The following is a 19,696-nucleotide window of genomic DNA, read 5'->3' as shown; positions in this document are numbered from 1 at the left end:
GACTCCTGTAATAGGGAGACCCCTCCAGTGCCCCCTGTAATAGATCTACACCCCCCGGGACCTTATGGTAGCATTCTTATGGTAACCGGAAAACCGTAACTAAAAACCCATCCAGATCCTGACTACAAGGTGATGCAAGCTGCTCATTCTCCTGCTCTGACTGCATTGACGTATACAGTCAAGATCCTCTGGACTATTGGATTCCATGACAGGCTTGATTAAGACTGCTCCACCTGCACGGACAGACTCCATGATTGGGAAATGAGTCAGTATGCGGCGTTTTGACTGAGAGGGAGGTATGTGGGGACAAATGGGAGCATCTTGCCAAGTTCCTACTATCATGTGTCTTTCTCTATCTTCCCTCTCAAAGAACAAAGAACAACGAATAATACAGCACAGGAACAGGCCCTTCAGCCCTCCAAGCCTGTACTGTTCATGATACCAACCTTTGCCAAATAACTCAGCACTTCCTTGTGCTGCATCTCTCTATACCCACCCTATCCATGTGTTTGTCAAAAGACATCATTTGAACGCCATTAATATATCTGCTTCTACAACCTTCCCTGGCAACGTGTTCCAGGCACTCACCACTCTGAGTAAAAAACCTGTCTCGCACATCTCCTCGAAACTTTGCCCACGGGCCTTAAACCTATGTCCCCTGGTGACTGACCCCTCCACCCTGGGAAAGAGTGCCTGCCCACCTACTCTATCCTTGCCCCTCATAATCTTGTAGGCCTCTATCAGGTTACCCCTCAACCTCTGTCTTTCTAATGAAAACAGTCCGAGTCTATTCAGCCTCTCCGCATAGCTAACACCTTCCAGAGCAGGCAACATCCTGGTAAACCTCCTCTGCCCCCTTTCCAAAGCATCCATATCCTTCTGGTAGTATGGTGACCAAAATTATGCGCAATATTCCAAGTGCGGCCTTACTAAGGTTGTATACAACTGATGAATGACGTGCCAGTTTTTATACTCTATGCCCTGTCCAATGAAGGCAAGCATTTCGTATGCTTTCTTGACTACCTTGTCCACTTGTGTTGCCACCTTCAAAGATCTGTGTACCTGCATGCCCAGGTCTCTCTGACTTTCTGTATTCCTCAGAGTTTTACCATTTACGGTATATTTCCCCTCTATGTTAGACCTACCAAAATGCATTACCTCACATTTGTTCAGATTAAACTCCATTTGCCATTTCGCTGCCCACGTTTCCAACCTATCTATGTCCTGCTGTATCTTCTACCAATCCTCAACACTATCTGGCACTCCACCAGCCTGGTGTCATCTGCGAACTTATTAATCAAACCGGCTACATTTTCCTCCAAATCGTTTACAACAGAGACCCAGCACCGATCCCTGTGGAGCACCACTAGTCACAACCTTCCATTCAGAAGAACACCCTTCTACTGCTACTCTTTTCCTTCTGTGAACGAGCCAATTCTGTATCCATCTTACCAACTCACTTCTGATCCCGTGCGACTTCACCTTTTGTACCATCTGCCATGAGGTACCTTGTTAAAGGCTTTCCTGAAGTCCACGTAAACAACATCCACCACCCTCCCCTCATCAATCATCTTTGTCACCTCCTCAAAAACACGATCAGGTTAGTGAGGCACCATGCTGTCTATCACTTATGAGTCCATTTGTTTCCAAATGGGTATAAATCCTGTCCCTGAGAATTCTCTCCAATAATTTATCTACTACCGACATGAGGCTTACCGGCCTATAGTTTCAAGGATTATCCCTGCTACCTTTCTTTTTTTAAATAAATTTAGAGTACCTAATTATTTTTTTCCAATTAAGGGGCAATTTAGCGTGGCCAATCCACCTAGCCTGCGCATATTTGGGTTGTGAGGGCAAAACCCATGCAAACAGGGGGAGAATGTGCAAACTCCACACGGACAGTGACCCAGAGCCGGGATGAAACCTGGGACGTCGGCGCCGAGAGGCAGCAGGGCTAACCCACTGCGCCACCGTGCTGTCCTCCTGCTACTTTCTTAAACAGCGGTACCGCATTAGCTATTCTCCAGTCCTCTGGCATCTCACCTGTAGCCAATGAGGATACAAAGATGTCAGTCAAGGCCCCAGCAATTTCCTCCTTTGCTTCCTTCAGTATTCTGGGATAAATCCCATCCGGCCCAGGAGACTTATCTACCTTACTGTCTTTTAAAAGACCCAATACCTCCTCCTTTTTGATGTTAACATGATCCAGACTGTCCACACACCCTACCCAAGAATCAACTTCCACAGAATCCTTTTCTTTAGTGAACACTGATGCAAAGTATTTATTTAATACTTCACCCATTTCCTCTGCCTCAACAAATAGATTCCCCCCACTGTTCTTAAGTGGTCCAATCTTTTCCCTGGCCACCATCTTGCTTTTTACAAATGAATAAAAAGCTTTGGTATTCACCTTAATCCTACTGGGCAAGGACTTTTCATGACCCCTCCTAGCCCTCCTAATTTCCTGCTTCAGTACCTTCCTACTTTCTTTATACTCCTCAGGGGTTTCGACTGTTCCCACTCTTCTAGACCATACAAGCCTCCTTTTTCTTTTTGACGAGGTTCACAATATCCCTCGTTATCCAAGGCTCTCTAAAATTCACATACTTACCCTTCATTCTCCCAGGAACGTGACTTTTCTGAATCCTAATCAACTGTTGCTTGAAAGACTCCCACATTTATGATGTTGATTTACTATCCAATAGTTGCACCCAATCCAAATTCCTGTCTAATGTTATCGTAATTTGCCTTGGTGCCATTTGCACTGTCCAGCTAGCAAGATCTGAAGAACACCTTGCTGCACTTTAGTAAGTGCTGAATTGCCACGCTGAGGCTTTCCCTTACCATATTTAAGCTGGCAGACAGGAGTGCAGGCCATTGGTCAGGGACAGCATGTACCCGCTTGCTGTTGTGTCTGATTCATCATGAAAGTGGCCATTCTGTCCATGGCGGTGGACATCAATGCAGATTCTTGGAAAATGATGGCGACGTAATGGAGATAGACTACTTTTATCTCTCTCTAATCATGTGCAGTGTCTTTGGAAATGTGAAAAGAACCCGACATTTTTTGGCTGCTGCTCTTGAATAGTGCTATTCATTGATAACCCTTGAAGCTCAGTTCGTCTGGGTTGAAATTTACCAGTCACTTTGGGACAGGCTGAAAGACAGAAAGGCTGGCAAAATGATGCAGGACTGTGGGGGCAAAAGTCATATCACTGTAGATTCTCAGAATGCATAACTTTCTCTGAGCAGTCTTCTTCCTCCTCCTGCACAAACTCCCGAGGCGGCAGGGTAGCATGGTGGTTAGCATAAATGCTTCACAGCTCCAGGGTCCCAGGTTCGATTCCCGGCTGGGTCACTGTCTGTGTGGAGTCTGCACGTCCTCCCCCTGTGTGCGTGGGTTTCCTCCGGGTGCTCCGGTTTCCTCCCACAGTCTAAAGATGTGCGGGTTAGGTGGATTGGCCATGCTAAATTGCCCGTAGTGTCCTAATAAAAGGAAGGTTAAGGGGGGGGGTTGTTGGGTTACGGGTATAGGGTGGATACGTGGGTTTGAGTAGGGTGATCATGGCTCAGCACAACATTGAGGGCCGAAGGGCCTGTTCTGTGCTGTACTGTTCTATGTTCTATGGAACGCATGAAGGACCTGAGATAGCTGAATGACATGAAATAGAATTGACTGAATAAATCAATATCTGAAGGAACTTCCAGCCCATTGAAACAGTAATGTGTCTGGGTCGGTTTTTGTGGTGTTTTATGTTTATTGCACGTAGTCAAGTACATGTGGTTAAGTATAGCTTGAAGCCAAAACAACACTTAAGCTACATAAAATGCTTGCACGCTTAATATTATAGCCTAGGATTTCTGACGGGCATTCACTGTGAATGTATTAAAACAGCGATTCTAAAATTCGTATCCGTGGATCGCTGAGGATCCAGGAAGACCTTTCAGTGAAATAATGTGAAAGTGCAAATTGAGCAGGGTGAATGATGACCCAAGGTACCATGGTCAGGGTTTGGCTCACATCTTGCCACCACCAGAAGATTGGGAAACTTTCAAACTTAAACAAAGATACTAAAAAAGTAATATAAAGAGCTAAGGTAAATGACAAAAAAAAACTAGCACAGAATATCAAAAAGGATCGCAAAAGCTTTAGAGGTACATTGGGCAGCACGGTAGCATAGTGATGAGCACAATTGCTTCACAGCTCCAGGGTCCCAGGTTCGATTCCTGGCTTGAGTCACTGTCTGTGTGGAGTCTGCATATTCTCCCCATGTGTGCGTGGGTTTCCTCCGGGTGCTCCGGTTTCCTCCCACAGTCCAAACATGTGCAGGTTAGGTGGATTGGCCATGTTAAATCATCCTTAGTGTCCAAAATTGCCCTTAGTGTTGGGTGGGGTAACTGAGTTATGGGGATAGGGTGGAGGTGTGGGCTTGGGTGGGGTGCTCTTTCCAGGAGCCGGTGCAGACTCGATGGGCCGAATGACCTCCTACTGCACTGTAAATTCTATGAATAAAAGGGTCAGTAAGGTGAATGTTGGCCCTTGGAAGATAAAACTGGTGAGTTAATAGTGGGGAACACAGAATTGGCAGAGATGCTAAATCAATACATTCCCTCAGTTTCCACAGTGGAGGACACTAGTACCATTCCTCTAGGAACAGGCAATTCAGAGGTAATAAAGGGTGGAACTTGGAACAATCAGCATCAAAAGGGAAATGGTACTCAACAAACTCTTGAGATTGAGGGCAGACAAGTCCCCAGGGCCTGATTTGAAGTGATTTTCATTTCATTTCAGGTAGGTTAGGAGAATGGGCCCAAATGTGGCAGATGTAGTTTAACGTGGATAAGTGTGTGGTCATGCATTTTGGTCGAAAAAAGGGAAAGGCTCTTTATATAAATGGAGAGACACTTCGGGGTGCTCCGATGCCGAAGGACCTGGGTGTCCTCGTGCATGAGTCACAGAAAATGAGCATGCAGGTGCAGTAGATAATAGGTAAACCAAATGGAATGTTGGCATTTATAGCAAAAAGAATTGAGTATAGAGGTAAGGAGGTGGTGTTGCAACTATACAAAGCATTGATAAGGCTGCACCTGGAGTATTGTGCACAGTTTTGGTCCCCTTATTGAAGGAAAGATGTAGTGGCATTGGAGGCAGTTCAGAGGAGGGTCACTAAATTGATTCCAAAGATGAGGGGGTTGTCAAATGAGGATAGATTGAACAGTTTAGGCCTATACTCTCTGGAGTTTAGTCGATTGAGGAGAGATCTAATTGAGGTATACAATATGCCAAAAGATATGTATAAAGTAGTCGTGGAGCAGTTGCTTCCTCTTGTAGGGCATTCTAAAACGAGAGGTCTTAATGTTAGAATAAGAGGTAGCAAATTTAAAACGGATTTGAGGAGAATCTACTTCTCCCAAAGGGTTGTGAATCTGTGGAATTCACCATCCCAGAGTGTGGTAGATGCTGGGACAGTGAGTAAATTTAAGGAGGAGTTAGACATATTTTTAATTAGCAATGGGTTGAAGGGTTATGGAGAATGGGCAGGGTGATGGCATTGAGGCCAGGATGGGATCAGCCATGATCACATTGAGGGTGTTTAGGCTAAATTCAGGAGCTAAATTGCCTTCTCCTGCTCTCAGTGCATGTGTTATAAGGAGGAGATGATCTGGCTGATTTTGCAATCCAGTTCTTGGTCTGATGATTGTGGGTAGCAGATGAGGAACATATCAGCTATGAACGAATGCGGAGCAGACTCGAATAGCCTAATTCTGCTCCTACATTGTCACTCCGATTGCTGCACCTTTTGGCTCATGGGATGATATGGCAAATATTGGAGGAGTCTATCACCTCTCACAATGGTGCTCAAACCCTCAAAATGTAGAATCATAGAATAGAATCGTAGGATCATAGAATCATAGAATTTCTATAGTGCGGAATGAGGCCATCAACTCATCAAGTCTGCACCGACCTCTGAAAGAGAACCCTACCTTATCCCATTTCCCCCTATCCATGTAACCCCATAACCTCACCTAAACCGCTAAATCTTGGATCGTAAGCAGCAATTTAGCCTGTCTAATTCACCTAACCTGCATATCTTTGGACTGTGGGAGGAACCTGGGGCACCCAGAAGAAACCCATGCAGACACGGGGAGAACGTGTAAACTCCACACAGGCAGTAATCCAAGGTCAGAATTGAACCCAGGTGCCTGGCGCTGGGACCCAGCAGTGCTAACCACTGTGCCACGTGTCGTCAATGTTGTACAAAATTGCTAAACTAGTCTTAGACCACCCTTCAACTGATCATACAGTGGTCCAAAGGCTTTACTGGGCAAAGCCCTAGCTTTGACGAAGAGGTATCCAGACCCGAAACATTAGCTCCCTTCTCTCTTCACAGATGCTGTCAGACTTGCTGAGGTTGTCCAGTATTTTATATTATGGGCCAGGGTTTAGAGAACACCAAAGTATATAATGGAGTTCACTTGACCCACAACTTTTAATAGATTTTGGTTATGGGGAGCACAAGGGCCCACTTTACAGGTGTGATGTAACAGAGATCTAAAGTATTTTTCAAACAAAAACAATGTTTATTCTCTGAATCCAATTAACATTTTTATAAAAACACAGTAAACATCTTATCAACTACCAACACTGATACCCCCCAAAGATACAATACTCTATAGGTAACCCTTAATAACCTTCCTAACAACATCCATAAGTCAAAGACCCTTTTTAACAAAGGCAGTAGGTTTGCAATCCTTACAGAAACAGGCATTACTTTGAAATCATCAAGTGATCTGGAGATATTCTTTAGAGAAAGAGAGAGAGACAAAATACACCTCCTTGGTTTGAATGCAGCTCTCCAACTGAAAACAAAACTAAAACTCAGAGCCAAAAACAACTTCCAGCTCAAACCGTAAGTAAAAAGCAAAGTCAGAGCCCAGCTCTACCCAAACACTGAATTCACTGCAGCCACTTGAGAAGACAAACATTTCTTAAAGTGTCATTCGCATGACATTTCTATATTTGAAGCGAATTATGTTTTAAATTGCAATCGATTAATAATGATGTATTGGGGATTACAGTCTGCATTCCAGCTACTTCAACCTGTAAAATAAGAAATCTTGGCTTTAATGTAGAATGATTGATAAGTGTTGTTGTCAAACATCACACCAAGGATAGCCAGAGTCTTCAGAATGATGCAAACGCAACCAGCTCACTGACATCTGCAAGTAAATGCTTACTTTCTTGAATTCATTATTAAATCACTCTAAATGCAGCAATTTCACATTGAGTTTTCTCATTTAGCTTGGAGGTTTATATCCATTACTACTGATCAATTTGAAAAGAGATCTATTATCCAAAATGTTTGAGAACCACAGCACTAAATAAAAAATGCATTCATTCATGCCGACAGGCAAAAAATAATCCCAAACAGCAATGTTTTGGAGATAATGCACAAGTGTTCACAAAGAAGACTTCTGTCAAGTCATGGAATCAATTTTCAATTGAACCATTTTTGAATAACTTTGTTGAAATCCAAACCTATTAGTACAGGACACCATAGGTGGCAACTCTGGGAACATGGAGCAGCACCTTTTCTGCGATATTAATTGGGGCATACCTCACTCTCAATTTTGATGTTCAGAGTCCATCAGTCTGTGTTTGCAATCTAATGAGCAGATGAAAATTTATTTGCTTCTAAGAACAATGCCCATCAGGTGCTATGGTTCCTTCGGGCATGGTTAATATGAAGCTAATGATGTTAATGTACATTTGTGCTTGCTCTAAAGCCTCAGCTTCCTGGAGTAACTTTAAGTAATGAGCTTAAACCTCATCCTGTTTTCAGACTACACTGAATGCCTTTATTGTTTGAAATTGAAGTTGGCATTTTGTATCTATAACACGGGGGAAATAGTTTAGCAGTGGTGGATAATTTTCAAAATTATAGACATGGCTACTAAATTGAGTGAGAAATACTATTATTCCATCGACAAAAATAACTGCATCCCTGCTCTTCTGTAATGTTCCACACAGATTGAGGTAGATTTAATTTTGGGGAAGAATTAATTAAACATGGAAAGATGAATACTACCTCGGTTTTTGCAAACAATTTCAGGGAAACATCCTTAGGGGCAATTTAACTCCCCCTGTCCAATGGAAACGAGACAGTGCAGACATTAAAATTGATCATGAATCAAGTCAGAGCCTCACCCATTTATTACAACCAAGGTCCAAACTGAGGACAGACCAGCAATCAGCCCTCGGCCTTCTGCCCTATATACCACAGCAGTAAAATTAATGATTTACTTATTATGTAACTAACTCTACTTTCCCAACCATCACCTCACCCATATTTTAATATACACATGATGCCCTAGGGAATTTTCATATTTTACTTTCATCTCCCACAATCTTCTGAGGGCGCGATTCAGAGGGTTCGAGTTAAAGTCCACTGAATGGCATGTAAAGCAAAACAGGGCCTAGAAGTACCCTGCTGTTCAATGGGACTTGGCCATATTCTTGGGCCTCTCCACCAAGGCCATGCTTAGAGGGGTTTCTTGCCAGTTAGCTGAAGCTCACCTGCAGAAAAGGCTCCTCTCAGATCTAGGAGCCATTTTGTTTCGCTGCCCCGAACTTGCCCCCCCCCCCCCCCCCCCCCCCCCCTCCCCCACTTCAGGCCCCACAAGGGTCTGATGGATTCTCTCTTGTTGGAGATGGTCATTGTCTGCCATTTGTGTGGTCCAAATGTTGGTTTCCTACATATCTTGGTGCCATTGTTAAATTTAGTTACGTACATTTGGTTCTGCCATCCAAGTCATTGACATAGATTGTAAATAGTTGAAGCTGTAGCACTGATCCCAATGTCACTCCACTAGTTTATCCCTACTCTCTGCTTGGCTAACCAACCTTTATCCTTAGTAATATGTTATTACCCACATGTGCTCTTAACTTGTATTTCATTGCTAGCCTTTGGAATCCAAATCCACCACTTCAACAGGTCCCCTTTTTCCACCTTGCTTGCTGCTTCCTCAAAGAACTATAATAAATTAGTTAAGCATGATATCCTTTTTATTGTGATCCCATAAGTATCCTCCTTTAAGCTCCTTAATAATGGATTCTAGGAATTTCTCTATGACAGATGTTAGGCTAACTGATCTATTATTTCCTACTTTCCATCTCCCTATTTTCCTCATAAAGTTGTTAGAATTGCCATTTTTCCAACATGGGGGACCTTTGCAGGAATTTTGGAAGATTGCAATCAATGCATCTATCTCTGCAGAAACTTATTTTAAGACCCTAGGGTGCAGGCCATCTGGTCTTGGGACCCTGTCAGTTTTTAGGTCTACTAGTTTTTCTAACACCTTTTCCCTGGTTATGTGGGTTTTTAAGTTCTTCCCTTCCTTTCACCTCTTGATTTTCAATTATCTTTGGGAAGTTTTCTCAATCTTCTCCGGTGAAGACAGGCACAAAATATTTGTTCAACACTTCGGCCCTTGCTCATTTTCCATTAAACTCTCAAAAGGATCAACACTCCCTCTTTTCATGTATCAATACTTGTAAAAACTCTTACTATCTGTTTTCATATCACTAGCTAGCTTTCTCTTTAACTCTTCTTTCTCCCTCTTAAACATGTTTTAGTCACTCTTTGCTGGTTTTTAAAATGGAGGGAGAAGTACTGTATTTAGTGGCGATAGTAAACATAAATTTTTAACTTATTTTTACTTTTGTACATAAACTGTTTGATATGTTTGCCTCATCCTACCTATCTTCAGGAAGGAAGAGTCAACACTGCCTCTGGTAAACTCCCGCAGAAAATTATTTTCCTCAGACTCACCTCGAGCACTTTGCTGAATTGCTGAGAAAGTCTGAACTGCTTTCTAGTGCAGTGCAATAAAATTAATGTACCAAAGGCAAATTTGAAAACACTCTGAGAATCAATAAAAGTAATCCACATTGTATCCTCAATTCCTTCAGATGTTCCACATAAAAGATTTTGGACACTCTTCATTGCTGTAATCATCTCTTCCTGGCCCTGGAATCATCCCCTGGTTTCACCTCTGGTTTGACCTGTTGAACAGAATCGTTTCTCCGGCTCTTATTTAGACATCATTCACTCCTGTTGTATCTGTTCCTTGACATTTAGCTGCCACCTGTCATTTCCCTGGGAAGGAATTTCAGAGTTCCTCATCAAGAGAGGTGCTTTTATTGCTTACTGTTATAAGTTTAACGGTTGGGGAGTCACAATTTACCCAAAATAGGCAGTCGTCAACTCACAAGTAATTTTAAGGTCATTATTAAGTTGATTAAGAAGCAACAGTTTAGATATGATGCAAAAAGCAAAGGAGGTAATCGATGAATAGAGCTTAATAGTCACTTCCAGTGATTATTTAAAGAAACTTGCAAAATTTAGGAACAATTGCAACAAAGGTTCAGCGACCACAGTGGGTATCAGAGAAAGGCTGATTTGCACAGGAAAACTGCATTACTGCAACAGAGTTTAAAAAATAATCCAAGCTGACCTTCAAAGAGTTGAAAACAGCTACGGGCTTTAAGGGCAGGATTCTCCCGCTTTCCAGTCCTGTGTTTCTCGGCAGCGGGCGGTAGCACACCGCTCGCTGGCGGCGGAATTACTCCTGCCACTATCGATAGAAATTCCCATTGAAACCACCCTGCGCTGTCGGGAAAACCACAGGCGGAGGAACACTGCCGACGGGACCAGAGAATCCTCCTCCAGCAAACGGCCTGAGTATTCCGGCCCAAATTCACCTTGTCAGGTCAATTTAGGCAAATGGAAAGGGCGGATCAGGCACAGAATTGGGCATTATGGGGAAAGAGATTTTAAAATTTTGAATTGCATTTGAATTGAACAATAAGTCAGGGGCTAAACAAGTCGATATATCATTGCACTCTTTTGGAGCAATTGCTGATGACGTGATAGCAAGACAAGACATTAATGAAGCAAATTTGAAGATAATTATTATAATTTACAGAGTAACAAGATATTAGAAAAAGCCAAGTTTAACAAAAAGGTCCAGAAAACCGTGATTCAAAAAAACCCACCATGATGATACAGCTCATTGAACAAATGTCAAAAGGACTCCAGGCAAAAAGAGATCTTATGGAACAAGAATTTAAGATGCCAGTAAGCCATGTCAGTGCTGTGACGTCAAAAACTCCAACAGGTGCGAACAGTGTCCACACGCACTGATGATCTAGATTGGAAATTCAGTGTTGATTTTTTCACACTCTTCATTCAGGCCAATAATCCAGCCCCTTTCCAAAGAGATGTCCAGGGCACACATGACAAACCTCTTTTCACCAAAGTGGTAGTGATGAACCAGTTGAACCAATGAGTGCAACCATGATCTCCCATCACTCTGTGAGTCCGAGGAGCAGCTGGAAGACCAAGCTCAAGCGAGAGAATACATTGATACAATATCACATTCATCCGACAGTGGTGACCCCATTACAAGTGCATCCACTCCACATCTATCCAGTCACCAAAATGGTAGCCCAGGATGCAAGCAGCCAAGGAAGTCCAGAGACAGAGCAAAACTATTTAATGTTAACGTCTTCCACATTGGAAGACACTGACCTCTCTGCTACACCAGTGCTACTGGAATTTGAGAGAATTCCAAATGTTGATCAAGTGCCTTCCTCACAGTTTCCTATTCTGCTTAAACAATCAGCTCCTGAAGCAGCAGTCCAGAATCACCCAGGACTTCACAAGCCAGAGGCTACAAGGGTCATCACTCCAGAAGTAAAGAGAGGTGGACAAGACCATCACAAGGAGCCAGGGTCAACCCAGCAAAAAAAATCAGGATCATATAAAATGCAAAGAGAGGGATAAACACACATAAACCAAGAGGCAAAGAGTGAATTTGGAGAGGTATAACAACAGGTAGAGAATAAAGAAGATCAAATGTAGATCCGGCTCAGGCAACCTTCCATTCCACATTTGGTAGGAACAGATGTTGAGAGTCAAACTGACAATGCATCAGATTTGCAATTCTTATCGAGGACCAATCAAGCCAAAGCAAAGTACTCCAAAGGGAGACTGCTGTTCTTCCAAGCCCCACAACGGTGAACAGGTGAGTTGTGAAAACCCCAGACCAATTAAAGCAAGTAAGTCAGAGACTTGGGGGAAGAGGGGGAAGACCTAAATATAAATGTAAAATCTATTTGGACAAGAGTACCACCTATACAATGATGTACGAGGGAGTCACATGACTAAACGCCTGGAAGAAAAACGCTCATGGCTCAGCCTGAGTAACACCTAGTTTTGTATATTTGTAATTAATTAAGTTCCTCCAACAAACCCGCTACATTTCAGATAGATCTATATCTCTGCAATCATTCCTTAGTCAGTAACAAGCAACATACACCAAGTCCTTCAGTCTTCTCCCTTGTATCAGTCTTTCACTAAAAAGAATCCATAGTCCTTCCATAAGGCCATAAGACATAGGAGCAGAATTAGGCCACTAATATGACCTAGGCCTGAAATCTACACATGGCTTGCCATCAATACTGGACAGTTGCTCCCTCATTTCACTCAGGATGATTTTCTCCAAGGAAAAGAGAATGCCCGCATGTCTCCACCTTCTCCAAGGGCCGAGAACGCTATGGGGAGATGGAAACCCTCAGAACAGTGGCTGGAATTTTCCGGCCCCTCCCACCAGTGTGGTCTTCCAGTTCCAACAGTGTTTATGGATTTTTCTGTGCACCTCTGCCACAGGGGGGCCATGCCGCAGGGGGCTGGAAAATCCTATCCTGTAACTTTGGTGGTGGGACGGGGACGGGGGGGGGGGGACGGGGGGTGGTGGCTGGGGTGTGGGGGTGCGGGGGGGGTGATGTAGGAGTCGGGTAGAATATGTAGTAGTCGAAACCCCACAGTGCGGAAGGACTCTACACCGACCCTCTGAAAGAGCACTCGACCAAGGGTCAGGCCCTACCCTATCCCATAACCTAGTAACCCCACCTAATCTTTGGACACTAAAGGACAATTTAGCATGGTCAATCCACCCGACCTGCACATCTTGAACTGTGGGAAGAAACCAGAACACCCGGAAGAAACCTACGTTCGGCCGCATGCCCTTGCATCAGACCGGCCCAATCTGTCCCCCGGCTGTCCATAAGGACCCCACAGGCGCCCGATCCCCCTGCCCCCAAGCTGCTGTGTCCGCAGCCGCCACGCGAGGTTCCTGAACGGCAATAGGTGGTTAGAACCACAGTGGCGGGAATTCGGTCGGTAGGGAGCGGAGGATCGGTGGGCGGACCTCTGGTAATGGCCCGCCAACCACACGGAGTACTCTGCAATCATTCTGCTTCTCGGGTCCCAGAGAATTGCCGGCTAGGCAGGGGGCCCGATTTCAGCGTGAAACTTGATTCTCCGCCCCTGCGTCACAGTTGATGAGAATGATGTAGGCGTTGGTGCTATACTGTTATAAGAAGACCAGAAGAGAATAGAAAGGCCTGTTGGTTATTTTTCAGAAAATGAAATATTAATCAAAAGAAGTATTCGGGAAAGAGACATGTGTTTGGTATTAGAATTGCAACACTTTTTATGTTGCTAGCAATTCATCAGATACAATTGTATATACAGACCATAATCCATCGAAATTTCTGGAGAAGTTTAAAGATCAAAATGCAGGACTGTTTAGATGGAGTTTATTGCTACAACCATGTGACTTGAAAATTATATATGTGACAGGAAGGGAAAGCATGATTCCAGTTGCCTTTATCATGACTGAGATGTGAGAAGGATGGGACATTCTAAGTTGGAAAAGAAAGACTGAAGTGGGTCATACTAACGTTTAAATTTCATGCCGAAATATCATAAGATATAGAGTCCTAGTAGTGCTTAGGCATGAATAGTGTTTAAAGATAAAAATGCTTTCGAAAATTAAGTCACCGTTACATATTTTTGGTTCAATTTTTAAGTGGGGAAGTGTGATGAATGCAGGGAATTTTAGATAGGCTGTACTGTGTAAATATATATAATATATATCTGTTGCGGTAATGTTATTAAAGCCTCAATTAATGTATATATATCTTTTGTAGTAATATTTAAAATAAATAGTTTACCATATAGATAGATGGCATGTCTACAAAAGATGCAATTAAGATGTCATAAAAGTGAGATAATCATTCATTCCAACCATGTACTTTTTGTTACATAGAGATGCCTTATGAAACATTGTTACGGTTGCCAGGTTGAGCAGGAGTCTGACAGAGACAGGAGGATTTGCAGGCTGTGCCTGAAAGGGTCTCTCTCTCTCTCTCTCTCTCCAAGTAGTCTTTCCTGGAAATCTCTACACCAGAGTATAGCAAGTATTCCTGTGTCTTCTGACCTGTAATGCACTCTGCTTGATTCCAGATACAGAGGGTGCAAGTTAGTAGTTGAAGTGTTTCTTTTATTTTAAGAATTGTTTTACTGTTAATTGAAAAACTATTTTCAATTATGTTAATGTATTTAATCCAGTGTTAATTAAAAATTTTGTTTTAATAAAAGAGATCACTATTTGTCAGTGGAATCACTCCTGGGGTGAAGTATCCTTTCCTCACAGTTTACAAATGGAAAAATTGTTGGGGTTTCTTGTCGGTTTCCTGAAACAAATTGAGGTCTGGTCCGGTACCATAACAATTGACTCTTTCATTGTTGTTAATAACCATCACTTCACAACTATTCAACAGTGTATTGCTAATATAACAAATGTCAAAAGGATTAGAAACACAACCCCCTCTTCCAGAAATGTCATAGATTGACATTTCAACCCATAAAATAATAGAAAGTTCCCAGCACAGAAGGGCGCCCAAGCTGCCTTCTCCCTGTAGCCCAGCACATTTTGTTTCTTTTCAGATAATAATCCAATTCCCTTTTGAATGCCTCAGTTGAACCTCCCTCCACGGCAATCTCAAGCATTGCATTCCAGATCCTAATTCGCTGCATGAATTTCTTTCTTCTCACATTGCCTTCGTTTCCTTTGACATTTACTTTAAATATGTGCCTTCTGATTCTTGACCCTTCCACCACTCGGGATAGTTACTCTCTATTTCCCCTGTCCATATCGCTCATGGTTTCAAACATCTCAATCAAGTCTCTCCTTAACTTTCGCTTTCCCGAGGAAAACAGTCCCAGCGTCTCCAATCTACCGACGTAACAGAAGTCTCCCATCTCTGGAAACATTTGCATGAATATTTCCTGCACTCTCTCTAATGTCTCACATCCTTCCTAAAGTGTTCTGCCTAGAACTTAATGCAATACTCCAGTTAAGGCCAAACCAAATTTTATACAGGTTCAACTTCCTTGCTTTTCTATTCTATGCCCCTATTGATGGAGTCCAGGATGCCGTGCACTTAATGAACCACTACCTCAACATGTCTTGCCACCTTTGATGATTTTTAAACATGTACATCCAAGTTCCTCTGCTCATGCATCTTTAGAATTGTACACTTTATTTTATATTGGCCGGGGTTTTCTGGTGTCCACCTGCGGTTTTCCAGCCGCAGACGTGGGCCACCATTGGCAGGCGGGTTTCTTGGCAACATGGCTGGCGAGCAGCACAAATGACTATTGGCTTCAGTGGAAAATAGGGGCTGTTTAGCACAAGGCTAAATCGCTGGCTTTGAAAGCAGACCAAGCAGGCCAGCAGCACGGTTCAATTCCCATAACAGCCTCCCCGAACAGGTGCCGGAATGTGGCGACTAGGGGCTTTTCACAGTAACTTCATTTGAAGCCAACTCGTGACAATAAGCGATTTTCATTTCATTTCATTTCAAAATTCCACCCAATGGGCGCGATTCTCCGCTCTCCAGGCCGGGTGGGAAAATCGCGGGAGGGCCGCTCTGGCACCCCCCACGATTCTCTCACGCCCCCCAAAATGGCATGTCGCAAAACGCGGCATGTCGCTCGGAGAATCGCCGGTCGCCGTTTTTCACGGCGTTGAACAGCGCGCGACAGGTAAGTGTGGGGCCTGTGGGGGGCGGACAGGGGATCGAGCACCACGGGCGTGCTCAGGAGGTGACTGGCCCGCGATCGGTGCCCACCGATCGTCTGGCCGGCGTCTGTAAACGGCACACTCTTTCCCCTCCGCCGCCCCGCAAGATCGAGCCGCCACGTCTTGCAGGGCAGCGGAGGGGAAGACGGCACCCACGCATGCGCGTGTTGGAGCCGGCCAACCTGCGCATGCGCGGCTGATGTCACTTAGGCGCCGCCGGCCGCATCATTCTCGGCGCGCCGCTTTGACGCAAGCGTCAAGGCCCGGTGGCCGGGTTTCCCGCAATGCCGCTCCTAGCCCCCCGGGCGGGGAGAATAGGGGACGAGGAGCGGCCTCCGATGCCGGAATGAAACACTCCGGGTTTCACTCCGGCGTTGGCCGTTGCGGAGCATTTCGCCCATTGTCCCTCTGCATGCTGTATTACTTCCTCCAGTACAAAGAATGACACAAACCACTGCTGTATCCTGTCACGCAGCCAATTTTGTATCATGTTGTTGTCTCCTTTTTACCTCCAGGTACTTCTGCACCCCCATCCCCCCCCTCCTTGCATAGTCATCACTCTGCCTGTGGTGAATGTATTCACCATAATGCATGCATGATACCATAACCTGTGACCTATGACCTGGAAGTGGTGATATGAACTGCTTCCAGGTACTGTACTGTAACCCTGGTATGGCTCCGCCTCTGGCTCCGCCCACACCAGGGCCATATATAGGCCGGCCTCTTGTGGGCGGCATTCATCTGTACCACTAACTCTGGCTAGGTAAGTTAATGACTAATAAAGCCTACTGTTAACTTGCTCTCTGCCTCACTGTGAATTGAAGGTATATCACTGCCCCAGCGTGACGTTACTCTGCCGGGGTGGGGAGGAGCACAGGGGGGAACATTCTGTAGGGCCGGACGTGATGGCGTAAAGCCACTTAATGAGATTTAAACCAATGTAATTTTATGCAAATCAGGTTCACGCCCAGAAAGGGATCACATCACCAGCAGGAGAAGGGTGGTTTGGGTGAGGAACATCGCAAACCGAGACCCCCCCCCCCCCCCCCCCCCCCCCTCCCCACTGGTACAAATCCCATTTTGGCCCTCTCGCGTGATTTAGTGGACATAACGAGATTTGTTCCTTTGGCCAAAGGACCAAAAAAACCTCCATAGTTCCATTCTCACTTTAGTTAGTATCCTCAGGTGAGGACAGCACGGTGGCACAGTGATGAGCACAGCTACCTCACGGCGCCGTGGACCCAGGTTCTATCGAGCCCTGGGTCACTGCCTGCGTGGATGTTTGCACTTTCTCCCCATGTCTGCGTGGGTCTCACCCCCACAACCCAAAGATGTACAGTGTAGGTGAATTAGCCATGCTAAATTGCCCCTTAATTAGAAAAAAAAGGATTGGTTCTCTAAAAATTTTTTAAATTTAATATCCTCAGCTGCAGCCAAGGTGTCATGTCATTTAAATGCTTCTGGATTATGTGGACTAAAGGCCTGTGGTCTGTTTCAACCTTGAACTTTGGCAGCCCATAAACATAGTCATGACACTTGACTATTCCTGTCTGGAGACCCAAGCACTCCTTTTCGATCTGGGCATACCGTTGTTCGGTCGGAGTCATGGCCCTGGAGGCATATGCCACTGGAGCCCAGGACGAGGAGTCGTCTCACTGGAGGAGCACCACCCCAATGCCGTCCTGGCTTGCATCTGTGGATATCTTGGTATCCTTGGTTGGGTCAATGAATGCCAGTACTGGGGCTGTGGTGAGCTTCACCTTCAGCTCAAGCCAGTCCGCTTGGTGTCCGGGAAGCCACTGGAACACTGTTGACTTTTTTACGAGATGCCGTAGTGCCGTGGTGTGGAATGCCATGTTGGGAATGAATTTCCTGAGAAAATTCACCATCCCAAGGAAACAGAGGACCGTCTTTTTGTCCTCTGGGGTCTTCATGGCATTGATCGCCAGCACCTTGTCAGCGTCAGGTTGCACACTCTGCTGTGAAATGTGCTCACCCAGAAACTTGATAGCGGACCTACCAAATGAGCATTTGGCCCTGTTGAGCTGGAGGCCGTTTTCATGAATTCTCTGGAAAACCTGTTTGAGGCGAGCGATGTGATCCTCGGGCGGCATTGACTCGCATCCCCTCGATGCCCTCCATCATTTGCTCCATTATGCGATTAAATACTTCAGAAGCTGAGATGATACCAAAAGGCATGCGATTGTAGCAATACCTGCTGAACGGAGTGTTAAATGTGCATAGCTTCCGACTGGACTCATCCAGCTGTATTTGCCAGAACCCACGGGAGGCGTCCAGCTTGGTAAAGAATTTGGCATGAGCCATCTCACCGGTTAACTCTTCATGCTTCGGGATCGGGTAGTGCTCTCGCATGATGTTGCGATTCAGGTCTTTGGGATCAATGCAATAGCGGAGTTCACCAGAGGGCTTCTTGATGCAGACCATGGAGCTGACCCAGTCTGTTGGTTCCGTGACCTTTGAGATGATACCCTGGTCTTGGAGCTCTCGTAGCTGCGTTTTCAGATGATCCTTGAGAGGAGCCAGCACCCGGAGCGGTGCATGGATGACTGGGATGGCATTCAGTTTGAGCAATATCTTGTAACGATATGGGAGCGTGCCATTCCATCAAACACGTTGTAGTATTGTGTGAAAATGTCATCTATCTCAGCCTGGAGATTTACATTGGGCGAGGCAGTCGCCGGTGTCGAGGACATGGCATGGACGCGCTGGACCAGATTTAGGAGTTTGCTTACGTGAGCACCGAGCAGGGATGCCTTGTCAGGCCGGACGATCTCGAATCGTAACGTCACCTTGATTGCCTTGTGAGATACACCTAGCTGACACGATCCACTGGCAGCTATGGCATTGCCATTGTAGTCAAGGAGCTGGCAGGCTGGTGGAAGAATGCTGGGTTGGACATGGATGCTGTTGAGGTCCGACTGTGATATGAGGTTTGCAGATGCGCCAGTATCCAATTTAAATCGGATGCGAGACTGGTTGACTGTGATGACAGCACACCACTTGTCATCAGGATTCACACTCAGGATTGAAAGGCGGTTTGCAGGCGCGATGGAGCCCAGCTCGAGCATGGTGATTATGCCCACCCAGTATGGAGACTCGAGGCAGTCAGCATCGGGGTCCGTTGGGCTGTCGGGATCCGAATCCTGCATGCCTTGTTGTATGCAGCAGACACGTCTGCACTGCAGCTGGGGAAGCTGGCTGTTGGTCGGTGGAGCAGACCTGCAGAAGGCTGCGTAATGCCCAGGCTTTCCACACTGTAGACATCGCCTTCCTTTAGCTGGACATTGGCACTTTAAATGGGCAGAGCCACAATTTGGATACATCATGACGCTGACGCAGTGCGTTCTGTGCGCCATCGTGCATGCGCAGTGCAGTCAGCCGACATTCGCATGTGCGCATTAGGGTCTTCGGCCTCTTCGTCCACTCGGTCGTGGCGCGCATGCATAGGGACCCAGGAAAAGCACGCAAAACAGCCACTTTCCTCGATGCTTCGGCCTTGCATTTTTGCATGGCCTGCACCCTTTCTGCCTCGTGGGAGGCTAGTTTTGCATTTTCTGCCGCCCTGATGCGGGAGTGACTATTACTGGCATTCTCATGGACAACGCACGTTTCGATGGTGATGGAGAGGGTCAACTGTTTGATTTTGAGGAGCTGCTCCTGCAGGGAGTCGGACTGGACC

General features: G+C 45.3%; 1 long non-coding RNA gene across 1 annotated transcript in view; it reads right to left on the bottom strand.

Moving 5' to 3' along the window:
• LOC119962651 overlaps window positions 1-12,508 on the bottom strand; it is an 82,233-nt gene extending 69,725 nt beyond the window's left edge. Inside the window, exon 1 of the long non-coding RNA XR_005459923.1 lies at window positions 10,519-12,508. This is a non-coding gene — a long non-coding RNA (uncharacterized LOC119962651). The remainder of the gene's footprint in view (window positions 1-10,518) is intronic.
• Window positions 12,509-19,696: the final 7,188 nt, after the last annotated feature.

Source organism: Scyliorhinus canicula, chromosome 3 (genome assembly GCF_902713615.1).
Source record: "Scyliorhinus canicula chromosome 3, sScyCan1.1, whole genome shotgun sequence".
NCBI classification, from domain to species: Eukaryota; Metazoa; Chordata; class Chondrichthyes; order Carcharhiniformes; family Scyliorhinidae; genus Scyliorhinus; species Scyliorhinus canicula.
The sequence above is the reverse complement of the archived record's forward strand: the minus strand, read 5'-3'. Positions and strand labels throughout refer to the sequence as shown.